Raw genomic sequence first — 17,563 nt, 5'->3', positions numbered from 1 at the left:
TCTTTGCGGAGATGGGGAGAGGCATAAAGTGTCGAAAACTCCTAAATAATAGGATCTTACATTATGACACATTTCCTTATAATCTCACTTCAGATCGGTTCAATGCTTAAATAAATCAATCCGATACTCCTCTCTCTCTCTCTTCAGACATGTATATAATCATCCACAAAAAACTTTCGCTGTATCACAACTCTTCAGGTTGGCTAGACCGTCACCGATCTCAAGCCCGAGATTGAACCAACAACCACAGAGTTGATTGCCAATCGCTATGTACATTATGCATCACTAGCAATAAACATTGACCTCCATTACCACAGTGGCCTTTCTCTCTCTCTCTCTCTCTCTCTTTCTCTCCTTTTCACTCTTTCTGTCTATCAATATATCAATATATACAACATCAATATATATATGTCCTGAAAGTGCCCGCCCATTGGCTGATTAGGATGGGCGTGGTGGAAACTAGGCAGCTAATTGGCTAACTAAAAATTCAATAGAATGTCCGTATATAAAAACACGAGGTAACCACAACTCTTTACATAAGCCTGACGAATTCTCACGAGAATGAAACGCGGAATATTCTGGGTAGCTTAATTGCTATACATATTTTTTATAACTTACTACCTAGCTCTACCTATGTACTGTTGAAGTAAATACTGAAAATTTACGCATAAAATTATATTTTCATATATTATTTTATATGATAAAATTAAGTAAGGGGACTAGTGTTTACTATGAAGTGTACTATCAATAAAAGTACCGATACTAAAAAACGCGACCCTGTCGATGGCGCATTAGAATACGCCGACTGCCCCCCCCCCTGCAGAGGGTAAAAGTCTCTCAATGGGGGTCCTGGATATGACCTTAAACTATATCCAGTGGTGAAGCCCCAGCTTGTGGGCTTTGGGGAGTGTGGAGCCACCCTTTAATTACCATTGCTCCCAGGTCCACTCTGACCCGGAGTGGTAGTACCTGTTAGGGTCCCAACTATGGGTTAAATAGAAACCGACGTGAAAACAACAAATATATTCTATTAAAAAAATTTTTCTTCAAAATCTTTGGATTCGGCATTAAATAACCCGAAAAGGGTTGATATGCCGTAAAACAAAAACAACCAACCAACCAACTTAAAAACGCCCGGAAACATTTAAAGCACCTCGTTTAGTTAGGGATTAATAGGCATTATTCAGAACAACTGACACGGCACAATAACGTTTGACCCACCGGTTCCTGTCAGTTTACCGAAGTTAAGCAACAGGTGCTGTATATACTCTCCGCTTATCTCGACATTGTTTCCGGTCGTCCTGGACTTCTCCTTGCCGATTCAGGAGAGGTGTGGTTGGGGATTGTGCAGCCGTTGCCACACAATTACACGCGTAGTTGTCCCACAGGGGGTATTTCGAGACTGAACGGAGGCATCGATTCCCAACAATACCACATTTACTCTAGAAGTTATCTTATAAACTACTGCTTTGATCTATCTGCGATATTTATTCTGATAAGACGAAGCGAACTAAGTATTATGGTATCTGTTCGAAGCATAGTTAGATATTAATAAGGATAAATAGAGATTAGTATTTAATGCAAACATGAGCACACATTTAACCATATTCAAGCATCATTTTGGAATACAATATTCATATACTTTATATTAAGTGATGCATTACATATAATTTCTTCAAATTCAAAGATATTAGGAAAACAGGTTATATATATTGATATATATATATATATATATATATATAAATGATATATATATATATATATATATATAAACAGGTTTTATATATATATATATATATATATATATATATATATATACAGATATATATGATATATATATATAGATATATATGATATATATATAAACAGGTTATATATATATGCAGATGTATTTGTATGTATATATATAAAGCTCTTGTGTTTGTGTGTACGTACATCGGAGTAAATGGAGAAACGTACGCATAACGCTTGGTTGCCTTCTAGGAAGTGTGCTTTATATGAAAGCATTCATATTTAACAGTTGAAAATTAAAAAGCGGTCAAACGCTTTTAGTACTCACGTACGTATTCAGTTTTCTTTCAAAAAGAAAAAAAAAACGGCTACCAACAATAGTTCATTGAGAAAAATACTAAAAAAATAATCGCGTAAATGTCTATGTTCGTTTTATCCGCCATCTTATGTTCTCACACCCACATCAAAGGATCCACACAAATAGAACAGATTACGCAAATATAATTTAAAAAAAAAAGACGTTTTAAAAAAAGATGTTTCCGCTGTCAGATTTTTTCTAAAATTTATGATTAAACTTTTTTATCCTTTTTCTTTTATGGTTAATTTTCTTCTAATTTAGTTTTAGGTGAGGATGGAGCTTCCTACCGGATGCTAGACATTAACTCGCTATCTCATACATTCTAAACCGAGAAATCTTTAAACATTCTAACCGTCCATTTAAGCGCAGTTGTCTATATCTCTAATATAACTAATCAGATTAAGTTGTTAACTCCATTCTTGTTTTCACCACCCAATGGCCGAGCTTTAGTCAGAAAAATTTGATTGACTTGTATTTATCCTCTGATTGTTTATTTATGGAGAGGAAGTATTGTGTACCAGGGGTTCATAACGGAGGGACACATAACGAGGACGAGAATACATTTTTAACGGAGGTATACAGCGACTACGGCACCCAATTACTTAGAGGGTTCATATTTACAATAGAAGGGATATAATGTGAAGAGATATATGTAATTGAACAGTTCTTTTAAACACGGAGGGGAGATTCATTACCGAAGAGAGGGATACAGAGAACAACTTGGAAGGAGTTTCATATGAAGTTCATTATATGACGACGAAGACAAAACACATTACCTTATGGTTGATGAAAAACGAAGACAAGGCTTAAATAACAATATGAAGACATTTATTTCCATCTGGAGGTGGGAATGATGGGAAGTCGATGCCAGGCAGAATCACTACATTATCTCGTCTTCCTCTCTTTCTCGCTTCCGAAAGGAGCTTAGGCTAACTAAACTCGAACTAAACACTGGCTCCGCCTCTCTGACTCTCTTCTGAACCAAACTTCATTTGGAACCCTAACCTAACTGTATATATTGAATCTATATTTCTTTGTAATGTCAGAACATGGCCAACATATGCCTGTTTTGCACATGGATATTGTATCTGCTTCCAACACGTGTTCTGACACACAAAAAACATTCCTTAATTTCCGTTGTCTCATTCTACCTGTTCTGATCTTAACTTCATTGTATAGTTATTACTACAATAATGGACAATTCACTACATTCCTGGAATCGGATCTAAATAGCAATATGTATTCTTTTTTTAACCTTTGTTCACTACGTCCGATTCCATCATTCTCCTTTACTAAATGTTATTTTAGATCTTAATTACTTCAGTTCTCTAAATATCAGGAGCTGTCCCCTTCAACATTCAACAGAGGGCGCCATCCGTCTTTACGTATTAAAATTATGGTGCTATTAGATACGTTTGCTTATATTTTGTTTATCTTTTAGGGTTTAAGTTATATACATATATATATATACAGGGGGTGCAAAAGTAGGTATACAGTATTTAAATTATTGACATTTTATTGAACTGAAAGCTACATACCTTAAAGTAAAAATGCATATACTTTTAGTCTTTTTTTTTTATTAATTAAATTTCCTTTCGATTAAAGTGCATGTACTTTGAATCATTTCTTTTTATTTATTGACCACTGTATACCTACTTTTGCATCCCCCTGTATATATATATAAATGCACATGTCAAGACAAGATGCAAATAAGCGAGTAAGTAAGCAAGGTCCACAGAGTTTTATAATTAAAGCGAACTTAATATCCTGTCTTGACAGAGTTCAAAATAGACTTCGTAGCTTAGTGGGGGGGAATGCCTTTTCTCTTTCCTGCAACCTCTTCCCCACAGAAAAGAGACGTAGCGAGCCTGTTCCTGCTTGATCATTATTTTCATGGCAGGTGCTCATCTGAACTTCAATCTATGGTCCCCCCTCACCAGACTTTCACGAAAAACACTCGTCTAGCCAGAACCACTATCAACAATTTCCCACACTCTTTATCTGTGCCTACACCTAAACATAGATTTCATGAACAGGGTTTCTTTCTTAGAACTGCTCGCCTGTGGAACTCTATTCCGTTTGCCTGCTTTCCAGCTGACTACAATCTGATTGTCTTCAAGTCCAACGTGAACAAGTTCTTATTGAACCGTCCCCCTAAGTAATCCAAGTTACAAAATTATCACTAATGTTTACTATACTAAAATCACAATGACTAATGTATACTCATCAACCCTTATCCTCGAATGGCCTCTGGGCCTTGATAAGTGGTAACCCCAATGTAAAAAAAAGAAGAAAAATTGAAACTTTAGAAACTGAGGTTTTGGAATCTGTTATGGCTTGCAATAAGCCACAAAGAAAACAGAACAACGGAATAGAGTTTAAACAATGTATTATTGCAACAACAACGTAAAAAGGTTACAACTGAAAAGAGTAGTAAACGTCACCGAGCAGGCGAGGGTCGCTCTGGTGTTTAATCCACACTTGGGATCAAAAGGTTTATGGTTTATATAATGGATAGAACAGTCCATTTGGAGGGTGATTCCCCACAACAGAATCTGGTTGCAGAAATGGGGAGAAAGCAGAATAGGTGTCTAAAAAATGAAATTCAATGGTAAATCAGTAATTTTGATGACAGTCTAAAAATTGAATACATAGAAACTGCAATCGATTACGGCTGTAGTAAATACATATCATCCGTGATGAATATATAAAATCCCTAAGTTAATCCAGTCAGCAGAAATACATGATACAAAGATTGTCAAAAATGTTTTAAAAACCTTTAAAAGGTTTTTAAAATATAACAGAAATTTTAAACATGGAAACTTACTCTAAGGAGCCTAAAGAAATATGTTGAAATAAGAAGTAATAATTAAAGGAAGTAGGAGTAAAAAGTGAAATAACATTAAAAGTAGGAGGGGAAACTAGAAAGAACTAAATTCCATAAATATATATCCCTACTGTTATATAAAAGTCACTTCGTGTGTGTGAGACTTCATTCCTCATAGTTTCCGAAACGGCTGAGCCTATCTTTTGCAAATTTTATACGAATGTCTAGTAGTGTTCTTAGATATTTATTGTACAGAAATCTATCCAATAAGTATAAAAAATTGAAAAAAATCCGATTTTAAAAATTTATTTTCTCTCTTATAAATAAAAACGGATACTTTTTACAAGGGAATATTTTATGTTACACCGGCCTATGGAAATAATATTTCAGCAAATCATTTTCTTCTTAATACAAAACAGATTTATTATAATCTGGAGATAGAGCTCAGTGGCAGAGCATTCGACTACAGATCGAATGCCCTCCTGTTCAAACTCGGGTGTACCTCACCATGTTATTTTGAATTTTTCCTATAATGAGTTCAGTTTACGATAAAAGAAAATTTACCATATAAAATCGCCGCAAATCATTTCTTCGTTTGTATGCTTTAAAACTAAACATTAATCAGAAGTTATTCTTCCAGGGCATACATCGTCAAGCCCAAATATCAGCTGACGTGATATTGTAAAGAAACACAGACAAAATTTGATGAACGACATTATCATTATTATTTTTTATTTTATTTTATTATTTTTTTTTTTGCCAATTAGTCCACCTGTTATATTGTCTATTTATAAAATGAGCGTCTGTTGTATATTGGTTGAAATTGGAATGGAGATGATATATTAAAACGTGTCTATTTATAAAAGATTGATTGTTTGCTTATCTTATCAGAGTTAATGTCGTTGTCTGTGTGTGGTCGTCTAGTGGTCTTTCTATTACATATGTTCATATGCTGTTAAGTGTAAATATGTGTGTGACATGTCATTTGAACATACCTTCTGCCATTTTGTTGATCCATCTGGAAATTCTCGTCTGGGAGGGAGACTTGATACCTGTTTTTGGGGATGAAGATTTATTTCACACCAAGACAAGAAATTAGTTCTATAGTTTTTTTATTCACCTTCCCGTTTGTTCACAGAAGATTGGAAAGTGAATTTGGCTTTTTTTGTAGGTCTTATTTCTACCACGTCAACGTTCGTTCCCCACCCATAGCGAAGGGGAGGAGACAACGGTGAAGCCGTCCGCTCTCTTCCAAGTCCCAAGTAAATCTCCTCGATTCAGCTAACCTGATCACATGACTCACACGCAATCCAATCAGCTGATCTTGACTTCCGATCAACATGTTTACACTATAATTCACACACACTCTCTCTCTCTCTTTCTCTCTCTCTTTCTCTCTCTCTCTCTATCCATTCTCTAACACACCGAGCAAATTATTCCTCGTAATATTTAATAATCAATATTGGATTGATTATATAATAATACATATGTATCAATTCTGCATCAATTAAAATATCATGTTTAAGCATATTGTATGACCAAGTAACGTCCAGCTACCAGCTTGTATAAAATAATTATGACTGCAAAGTATGTCTTGGCCAAAATATTTCTATATAAAAAAGAGTTCAGTCATCATAACAATGCAATTAACAATCCCCTCTGATCCATTCGGATGTAATAAAAAGTTGGGGGCATTACATTCGGACGTTCCTCCTATTTTCAAATTTTAGAATTCACATAGTCATACTGATGTTAACTTCATAACCGCCAAGGAACAAATACATTACATAAAAAGTCAGCAGATACAAAGAATTAATATTAAAATCGAACAGTGTACCGATACTCAACGGCTGACCGGAACGGTTTCTGAACGTTTGTATTGGAACTAACCATACGTACTATGTTTAAAAAGAATGTGTCCAATATTATACCTAGCTTAATTGATTGGTTAACTATCGTCATAAACAGCCCTCCAAAAATTCCAACAGAACCCGAATACCCAGTCTTAGTACACTCTTGAATGTGTTGTTGCCATTGCACTCAGATACCACTAATTTAATTGCTTTAAACGTAATAGATGCTTGGAATTAAAGTTACTTTAAAACTGCCAGCAATCACTGCAAAGGGATTATTGAAAACGTGAGTGTCATATGCTCAGTTCAGCAAACCTAAAGTAGAAGAACAGAGGCTTGGTTCCCATGAGTTTTGGTGAATAACAAAGATCCTGAATATATGCGTGTCCTCTATCTCGACCATCATCAATGATAATTTCGTCAGCATCTGACAAAACCAAACTCTTTGCCAAGAACTTTGAAGTAAATCACTATGCGATCAGGTTCTCTTATTTCCTGAATTTCCGCCCAAGACCGAAAATTATCTGAGTAACATCTACACATCTGTTTGTGATATTGCAACCCTCATCAAAAACCTTGATGCTATTAAAGCAGCTGGTCCTCACAATATTCCAATTATTACCCAGGAAGCAGTAACCGGAAGTAGCACTCATTCTTACAAAGCTATCCAATCGCTGCCTAAAGGAGAAATGCTTCCTAACACCCTGGAAAACATCATTAGTTTGCCCAATATTTAAAAATACTGGCGATCAGTCTTTTGCACTTCAGTACAGACCAATTAGTCTTCTGTGTGGCATGAATCCGTGTTAAATAAAGAAATTGTCAACCACCTTTACAAAAGACCTACTCATTGATAAGCAATATGGACTCCATCCTGCGAAATCTACAGCTGATGTACTGACTGTAATTTTACATAGTATCAGTGAATCTGTCTACAGAGGTTTCGTCTCTAGAGCAATAGTTCTTAAAATATCAAAGATATTTGATAGAGTTTAGTATAATTTGACAGGGTTTAGTATAATTCTAGTATAATAATAAGATTTCCAGCCATAGAATATCTAAAAATGTCTTTTCAACGATCGAATCTTTTCTCTCCGATGGTGCTTTACAAGTATTCATTGATGGACAGCAGTTCTAAGCTCAAAGTATCAATGCTAGCGTGCCTAAGGGATTGATCCTGTGCCCAACTCTCTTCCTTATCTTTATCAATGATCTGTCAAATCACATACTAAATTCATTCGTCAACATATATGCAAATGACACTACCATCTATGGCAACACTTCAAAGACTAACAATAACGAACATATCTCTGAGTCTCTCTTCTCTGACTTTGATCATGTGGTGCAATTGGGCAAAAAGTGGCTGGTTAATTCGTACTCATCCAAAGCCAAGCTTTTATCTTTTTACCATAAACGTTCTGATCCAAACTTGGCTCTAATGGATACGAATAGCTTTCGACTAAAAGAGGCTCTGTTTTGACAAACTTTTGGATCTGTTGCCAAGCTCGTCAGAAAAATGGTTGCGTCATTTTATCGCTCCAGCTTCTATCTCATTCCCAACGCAATGCTCTACCTGTGCAAGAGCCAAAATGGAGTATTGTTGTCATATCTGGGCGGCAGCTGCTCAAAATACCTATCCTGCTTTGACAAAGATCAAAACTGACTTCAAAACCTAGTAGGTGATGCCCTTTTTCTCACAGAAGAGACGTTGCAAGTCTGTGTCTGCTCTATCGTTATTGTCATAGCAAGTACCCGTCAGAGTTTCATTTCATGGTTGCCAAACATTCACAAAAACACTCGTCTAGCTACAACAACTATCAAAAATTTCCTCAGTCTCTATCTGTGCCTAAACCTAAATCCAAATTATATGAACAAAACTTCTTTTCTAGAACTGATCACCTATGGAACTCTGTTCCGCTTGTCTGCTTTCCAGCTGACTACAAGATGGTTGCTTTCAAGTTTAATGTAAACAAGTTCTTGTTGAGCGGTCCCTTAAATAATACATTTCTACTCTATTTCCACCGCTAACTATTACTACACTATTTTCCCAGTGACCATTGTATACTCGTTAACCCTAATGCTCGCGTGGCCTTCGAACCTTGATGAAGTGAAACACTTTGCCAAGAACTTTGCAGTAAACTCAACACTATGCGATCAGGTTCTCCTATTTCCTGAATTTCCGCCGATTCTGAGTGACATCCACATATCTGTTTGTGAGATTGCCACACTCAATCTTACGTGGACTTCAATGCATATATATTTTTTCATCTGCATATATATATATATATATATATGATCTTTAGAATATTACTACTTTAAAACTTTGAGACTTTCAATTTGTGTGCTAATCAGCAATATTATACCCAGTCTGTATAAAAGTTCTTTTGGTAACTGTCTTCCCCTGAAAAAAAAAAGCCAATTTTTGAAACTCCATGTAATAAGAAAATAATTATCTACATGTTGTATCTCTTGTGCGAATAATATATATATTATTCGCATATAAGTTCAAGTGTAGTAAACTAAAACTATAGTTTTCAAAAGTACTTAATACATATTTGGAGTTTTTATTAGTAAACTAGACTATATTTGAAGCATAAGCAAAAAATGTTAAAAAAACAAAGCCATTAGTCACGTGCTCTCGTGTAATGAATGAATGCGTGAATGTAGGATTGACATGAAATTCTTAAAGATAAATTAAAATGACCGAAAAATGGGCTGAAATGACTTAAATAAATAAAAAGTAAATGACTTAGAATGACTTTAATGAACTTAAGGATGAATTGAATGACCTTAAGAATGACTTGAATGCTTAAAAAATAACTGGAATCCTTCAAAACCAACTTGAATGATCTGGAGAATGACTTGAATGGGCTTGAGACTGACTGGTTATAAAGTGGGTGATCATTTTGCATTAAATTAATACAGAAAAGTGATCCCCCATTTTATATCACAAAAATTATTTGATTTAGGGAATTTAAAACGTTATTTTTGTATTCAGGAACCCTGAAAACCACTAAATAGTGGTATAATAAACATAAAAAGAAATAAAAAGTACATGTGTTACGGACCGACCGACTGAGTGAGTGACTTATAGAGTTGCTTGCACACAACTAAAAAACTATTCTGTGGTATGCATTTAAAAAAAAACTATTCTCCGTCGGTCGGTCGGTCCGTCCGTAACACATTTACTTATTAGTTACAAACAAGTGCAGCATCGGTTAAGAACAGATACTACACTTTGAGTTTCAAGTTTCAGAAAGTCTAATGGATAGGTAAAAATTTATGGGGCAAAAAGTGTCATTATTTGCAATTTTGGTACATTTTTGACCCCTTATGAGCCTCTTTGAATGCCGAATACCAGTGACAATGGACAAAATATGCAGTTTTACACCTTAACACATGTATATTTGAATTCAGCAACGTGGGAAACCATTATATAGACATATCAAGTTTTTGTTGAGAAATATGAGAAACGCGCCAGAAGAAAGGGCGTTTTCAGCACAAAAAATCCCCAGGGGATGCAAACCAGACTTTTGCAAGGGTCACCCATACTGAATTTATATTAACAACAATTCCCTCGACATTTTGGGCAAGTTTCAGAAAAATCTAATCGATCGATCAAATGTTACGGGACAAAAGGTGTAATCTTTGACCATTTTTGACCCCTTTTGAGCCCCTGCGGGCAAAACAGGATTTTTCGCAAAAAAAAAAAAACAAAAAAAATTTTTTTTTTACTATGCACATTTATATATTAAAATATAATTTGTGACAAAATTTCAGGAAAAACTAATCGACGGTTATCCGTCAATCATCCAGACTAACAGACCCATTGAAAACATAGGTCCCTCTCTGATAAATCGGGGGACAAAAATGTTACTCCATATCCTTGCTTGAAAAAAAAAATGTTAATGTGTTACAGACTGACCGATGGAGCGACTTGTATGCGTCTAAAAATGCCTTAGCATGGAAGGGTTTCCCCTTCCATTGCGAAGGAAAAGTTACAAATGTAAGTGCAGCATCTGTTAAGAACATATACTACACTTTGATCTTAGCCATGTGGCCAAGGAAAAGTTACAAACATAAGTACAGCATGTAGTAAGAACAGATACTACACTTTGAGGTATTTATTTGCTCCCCCACTGAGTAAATTAGGCACAAGGCCAATTTTTAAAGTGAGGTGTGAAGGGGAAATGGGGACCAACTCCCTGGGGAGTAGGGGAGCTGGATAGTGACAATTGGTATGAAGGGCCGCTCCTACATTGACCAAGGTCCTTTCTGTGGGGTCGCTCCCACATAGGGTCTTTGCTTGCAGTATCTGCCGGAACAGATGGTATTTATTTGCTCCCCCACCGAGCAAATTAGGCACAAGGCCAATTTTTAATGTGAGGAGTGAAGGGAGGGGGAAGGGAAAGGGGGGACCAGCTCCCGAGAGGTGGGAAAAGGGAGCTGGTTAAAGGTCAGGCATGTGGGGTTGCCCCCACATCTGGTCTTTGCTAGTCATAGCTAGTCCTTGCTTGCAGCATCTGCCGGAACAGATACTACACTTTGATCTTGGCCAAAAGGCCAAGAAAAGGGTATTTATTTGCTCCCCCACCAAGCAAATTAGGCACAAGGCCGATTTTTAATGTGAGGAGTGAAGGGGAATGGGGACCAACTCCCCGGGGAGTAGGGGAGCTGGATAGTGACAATTGGTATGAAGGGTTACCCCTACATTGTCTTATATGTGGGGTTGCCCCCATGTATGGTCTTTGCTTGCAGTATCTGCCGGAAGAGATACTACACTTTGAGGTATTTTTTGCTCCCCCACTGAGCAAATTAGGCACAAGGCCGATTTTTAAAGTGAGGAGTGAAGGGGAAATGGGGACCAACTCCCTGGGGAGTAGGGGAGATGGATAGTGACAATTGGTATGAAGGGTTGCCCCTACATTGACCAAGGTCTTATATGTGGGGTTTCCCCCACATATGGTCTTTGCTTGCAGTATCTGCCGGAATAGATACTACACTTTGATCTTGGCCGAAAGGCCAAGAAAAGCTGTATTTATTTGCTCCCCAACCGAGAAAATTAGGCACAAGGCCGATTTTTAATGTGAGGAATGAAGGGGAAATGGGGACCAACTCCCCGCGGAGTAGGGGAGCTGGATAGTGACAATTGGTATGAAGGGTTGCCCCTACATTGACTAAGGTCTCATGTGGGGCTTCCCCCACACATGGTCCTTGCTTGCAGTATCCGCCGGAACAGATACCACACCTTGATCTTGGCCAAAAGGCCAAGAAAAGCTTAAAAAGCTAAGGACAGCATCTATTAACAACAGACCTTTGATCTTAACCAAAAAGGCCAAGCACAAAAGTGTTATGGACGGACCGATGGAGTGACTTATAGAGTCGATTGCACGTGACTAAAAACGTAATTTCGAGATTATATTGTATTTTATTATGTTTAGGAAAAAAACATTTTTTTAGCGATAAATGAAAAAATATAACTCAGAAAGCCTCCAGAGCAGTGCTGCAAGCTCTAATTTAAATTAAGGAAGCACTCAGATTACTACTGAAACCGAATTTCCCCACCCTTAGATGAGAAAATATTTTTAAGTGAGAACTAAAAAAGTCAAACTCAAGATGCATGAGCGCTACTAATAGCACTAAATATATTAATAAATATGACTATTGTTATATGTTGTATATTTATGATAAAATCAGTCTTTTTAACTAGTTTGAGTTATTTATTAGTAAGAAAAACACGTTAAAATAAGTTAAAACGCAAAAACTCATCATCCTTTTTTTTTTACGAAAGAGTCACTACTTATCAAGGCCTAGAGGCTAGAAAATAACGGTTAATGAGTGCACAGTAGTCAATGGGACAATATCACAGTAATCGTTAGTAGTAGAAATTTGGTAAATTGGATTACTTAAGGGGACGGTTCGTCAAGAACTTGTTTATGTTGGACTTGAAAACGACCATATTGTAGTCAGCTGGAAAGCAGAGAAATGGAAGAGAATTTTACAGACATGCAGTTCTAAGAAAAGCCTTGTTCATGGAATCCATGTTTAGGTTTAGGCACAAATAAAGAGTGGGAGAAATTATTGATAGTAGCTTCAGCTAGAGGAGTGATTTTTGTGAAATTTTCGCAAGGGGGACGATAGATTGGAGCTCGGACGGGCACATGCAATGAAAATAACGATGACGCAGACAGGCTCGCAATATCTCTTCTGTGGGAAAGATGTTGTAGTGAAGAGAAAAGGGCATCCTCCACTAGGCTATGCAGCTTATTTTGAATGTCAAGGCAGGATAAACTGCTTCTAGCAACTCCTGCCCAGATGTGGCAACAGTACTCCATCCTTGGACGTACCTGGTTCTTATATAGATAGAGAATTGCATCAGCAGTATGATATCTACTGGAGCAATAGAACGATCCCACCATTTTTTTCAGCGACCTTGGCAACAGATTTAATGTACGTATTCCATTTCAGATCAGGAGTAAAGGTCAAGCCCAGAAGCTTGTCTAAACATGGAGACTCCCCAAGACTAGAGCTATTCATTTCAATTTATGCCAGATGGGGATCAGACCGTTGATGATGTAAAGATAGAAGCTTGATTTTAGATGCATTAAAAGTAACCAGCCACCTCTTCCCCATTGTACCATGGAGATCAGAGGAGAGAGAATCTGATAGCACTTGGTCATTTATGGCCTTTGATGTGTTGCCACAGATGGTAGTGTCGTCAGCATAAATGTCTACGAATGATCTTAGGATGTGATTTAGGAGATCATTAACATAGATCAGGAAGAGAGTTGGACCCAGGATGAACTCTTGAGGGATTGTGAGCTTCGGATATCTGCCCATCAACACTACTCTTATGAACCTATCAGAGAGAAATGATTTAATAATTGAGAAGACATTTCCAGTTATACCGTAGCTGGAACTTTTGTGAAGTAGACCTTTATGCCATATCCTATCAAAGGCCTTTGATATGTCAAGAGCAACTGCCCTAGAAAGGAAGCCTCCATCGAGATTCGCTAATCCTATGAGATATAACTGTAAGCACATCTGCTGTAGATCTAGCAGAACAGAAACCATATTGCACGTCACTAAGAAGGTTATTTTTGCTGAGATGGTTGATTACTTATATGATTTAACACAGATTCCAGCAACATACTCATGACACAAGACTTATTGATTTGTAATGAGAGGGAGATAACTGATCACCTGAATTCTTTAATATAGGGAATATTGATGAGGTTTTGCAGGGTGTTGAGAAGCAATTCTCCTTAAGACAACGCTTAAACAACTTTGTAAGTTTCGGAGTTAATTCTGGTTGAAGCTTTTTCAGCACTATAATTGGAATGCCGTCAGGGCCAGTTGCTTTGCTGGAATCAAGGTTGTGAATAGTTTGGCAACATCACACATAGATATTTGTATGTCGCATAACGTGTTTTTAGACACGAGTAAATATGGGAGACTGGCGGCCTTGATGGCATAGGATAGAATTAGCTGCAAAGTTCTTGGCAAAGAGTTTGGCTTTGTCCGATGATGACGAGATTACACCAGGTTCATTGATAATAGTTGGGATAGAGCATACGCTTCTGTTCAAGATCCTGTTTGTTATTTGCCAAAACTGGTGGGAACCAAGGCACTGCTCAGCTACTTTGGACTTAACAGTCTAAGCATGCAACTCTCTTGTGTTCTTTGTTACTCTTTTACAGTGATTGCTGACAGTCCTTAAGACGGTTTTAGTCTAAGTACATATCTTACGTTGGAAGCAGTGGAAGCAGTGTTTCTTGTGCGCAATAGCAACTGCACATTCTGGAGAGAACCCCGGCTGGCTGTTAGGTTTTTGGTGGAATTTTTTTAAGGATATAAAGCGGTCTATAGCAATAATTGGCCATTCTGTCAAATTTGATATAATTCTTTTTGAACATGGAACGTAGAGTTAGATCTGATATAAATGTACGAAAGTTATCCCCTATCTAAATAAAAAAGTAATTTATTTTTGCTTTTGGTTATAGCTATGTATTGTATATTTATGTTTAGATCAGTTGTTTTCATTCGACGAGGTTAAATCATATTTGTAAGAAGAACACGTTAAAATATGTTACCCCCCCTCCCCAAACATAATTCATCTAAGTCGAAAAGTAATTTATTATCACGTATGGTTATAGTTATATGTTGTATATTTATGTTTAAGTCAGTTTTTTTTTAATTCGACGGACTACATTTATTAATACATTTATGAATACATTTTTACTTGTAAGGAAAACACGTCAACATAAATTAAAACACAAAAACCTAACCATCCATGAAGAAAATAATTTATTCTTGCCTTTGGTTATATGTTGTATATTTGTTTAAATCAGCCTTTTTAACTCGGCGGAGTTACGATATTAAATCTTTTCTGTTGATATTAAACGATTGTTTATTGGAAATGTTGGAATATTCCATTGTCATTCTAAGGGAATCAGCATGATAACGGTCGACATGCACCAACCAAACACTAGTTGACGATAACTAGTTTATTAGTATTGTGATCGGCATCGACCAAACACTAACTGGAGATATTATTATTATCGTTGTTGTGAACTTATTAGCATTATCATTGTTGTGGTTTATACTTACTAAACACTGCCTAGTGATAACTAGGGCTATGACAACAGCATATTCTTTTCATTGTTTTGATTCTCAGGTATATATTTTTATGTAGAGTGATGTGGTTCTCGGTTGATTAATTGTGTCTGTGTCAGATATATACTCGAGAGTCAAAACAATGAAAAGAATATGCTGTTGTCACAGCCCTAGTGATAACTAACTTATTAATATTATTTTTGTTGTGATTGTTATGATCTGCACCGACCAAACCCTGGCTGCCAATAATTAAGTTGTTATTATTATTAATATTATTATTATTATTATTGTGATTGTTGTCAAGGATATTAAGTGAAATCTTTTTTGTTAACCCGTTATCGCATTTAAAAGTGTATGGAAACACAATTAAAATAGTCGGGTTAAACAATCTGGGACACTAAAAGCGTACAATATTTTTTATCAAAATTTTAATTTCTGTCGATTGCCCTGCGTTAGATCTGTGAAAATTTCTTAATGATAAAATTGTAAAACAATTTAAAAACCTAACAGAGAAATGGGGGGGGGGGAATTGGTAAGGACGATGTCTATTTTGAAAAGAAAAACAATTGTTGTCAGTGGAAAAAATGAGAACAAAACGATTTCTCAAACAATCTACGGACGAATAACAGTTAATTGTCAAGTGAAATTAGAAAAAAATATTGGTTCAAATTCCGTTTAGACTTTTGCATGATAGCATATTCAGGGAAGCATAAAATAGAGTCTGGCAATCTATTAGATTAGAAATTTTCCGGATTCTAGGAATCTTAACACTGAAGAGGTGGGATTTTGTTGCTTGTCACGTTAGTCAGGAGTATGTACCTCGAGGGTGTATAATTGTAAATTAAATTATTTGTAAAATAAGCACAGAGATACTACATTGTGGTGATGGAACAGAAGCTGGAGCTTGGTCGACAGTACGGGACCTATGAGATTTGGTACTCTTTTTGGACCCTACCGAAGAGGGAGAGATTAGTAAAAGATGTATCAGCCCAGCTCATTTTATTCTCTTCGCCCTCCTTCTTTTATATTCTTATTCCCCTGGGTTTTCTTACCATTTGATCCCCTTAGTTTTTAGTCGCATGCAAACGTCAGTCCGTCAGTTGGTCTGTCCGTAACACTTTTGTGCTTGGCCTTTTTGGTTAAGATCAAAAGTCTGTTATTAATAGATGCTGTTTTTAGCTTTTTAAGCTTTTCTTGGCCTTTTGGCCAAGAAAAGATGACCAACGACCCCCATCTGCCCCCATTTTGAGTTAGCCTTGTACCTAAGTTTTTTGTTCATGTTTATTTTTGCCTGAATAAAAGATTTAATATCTCAAAGTGTAGTATCTGTTCTGGCAGATACTGCAAGCAAAGACGATATGTGGGGGCAACCCCACATATAAGACCTTGGTCAATGTAGGGGCAACCTTTCATACCAATTGTCACTATCCAGCTCCCCTACTCCCCGAGGAGTTGGTCCCACTTTCCCCTTCACTCCTCACATTAAAAATCGGCCTTGTGCCTAATTTGCTCGGTGGGGGAGCAACTGAACACAATCCCACATATAAGACCTTGGTACATGTCGGGACAACCCTTCATACCAATTGTCACTATCCAGCTCCCCTACTCCCCGGGGAGTTAGTCCCCATTTCCCCTTCACTCCTCACTTTATAAATCGTGCCTAATTTGTGCCTAATTTGCTCGGTGGGGGAGCAAATAAATATCTTTTTCTTGGCCTTTTGGCCAAGATCAAAGTGTAGTATTTGTTCTTACTACATGCTGTACTTATGTTTGTAACTTTGTGATATAAAGTGGGGGATCACTTTTCTGTATTAATTTAATGTAAAATGATCACCCACTTTACAACCAGTCAGACTCAAAGCCATTCAAGTCATTCTTCAGATCATTCAAGTTGTTTTTGAAAGATTCTAGTTATTTTTTAAGCATTCAATTCATCCTTAAGTTCATTAAAGTCATTCTAAGTTATTTACTTTTTATTTATTTAAGTCATTTCAGCCCATTTTTCGGTCATTTTAGTTTATCTTTAAGAATTTCATGTCAATCCTACATTCACGCATTCATTCATTACACGAGAGCATGCGACTAATCGCTATTGGCCTTGTTTTTCTCTTTGATACTCTCATTACTCTTTTTTTACTGCTTGATCTGCTACTTTTTCTTTACATGGATTTACTCCTT

General features: G+C 36.6%; 2 pseudogenes; one reads left to right on the top strand and one right to left on the bottom strand.

Moving 5' to 3' along the window:
- Positions 1-11,180: 11,180 nt before the first annotated feature.
- Positions 11,181-11,345, bottom strand: LOC145243332 (U2 spliceosomal RNA; annotated as a pseudogene).
- A 5,741-nt stretch (positions 11,346-17,086) lies between these two features.
- LOC145242547 (U2 spliceosomal RNA) lies at positions 17,087-17,224 on the top strand (annotated as a pseudogene).
- The last annotated feature ends 339 nt before the right edge of the window (positions 17,225-17,563 follow it).

The sequence above is a fragment of the Euprymna scolopes genome, chromosome 2, assembly GCF_053919585.1.
Source record: "Euprymna scolopes isolate OS-2025 chromosome 2, ASM5391958v1, whole genome shotgun sequence".
NCBI lineage: Eukaryota > Metazoa > Mollusca > Cephalopoda > Sepiida > Sepiolidae > Euprymna > Euprymna scolopes.
This window is presented reverse-complemented; position numbering and strand designations above follow the sequence as displayed.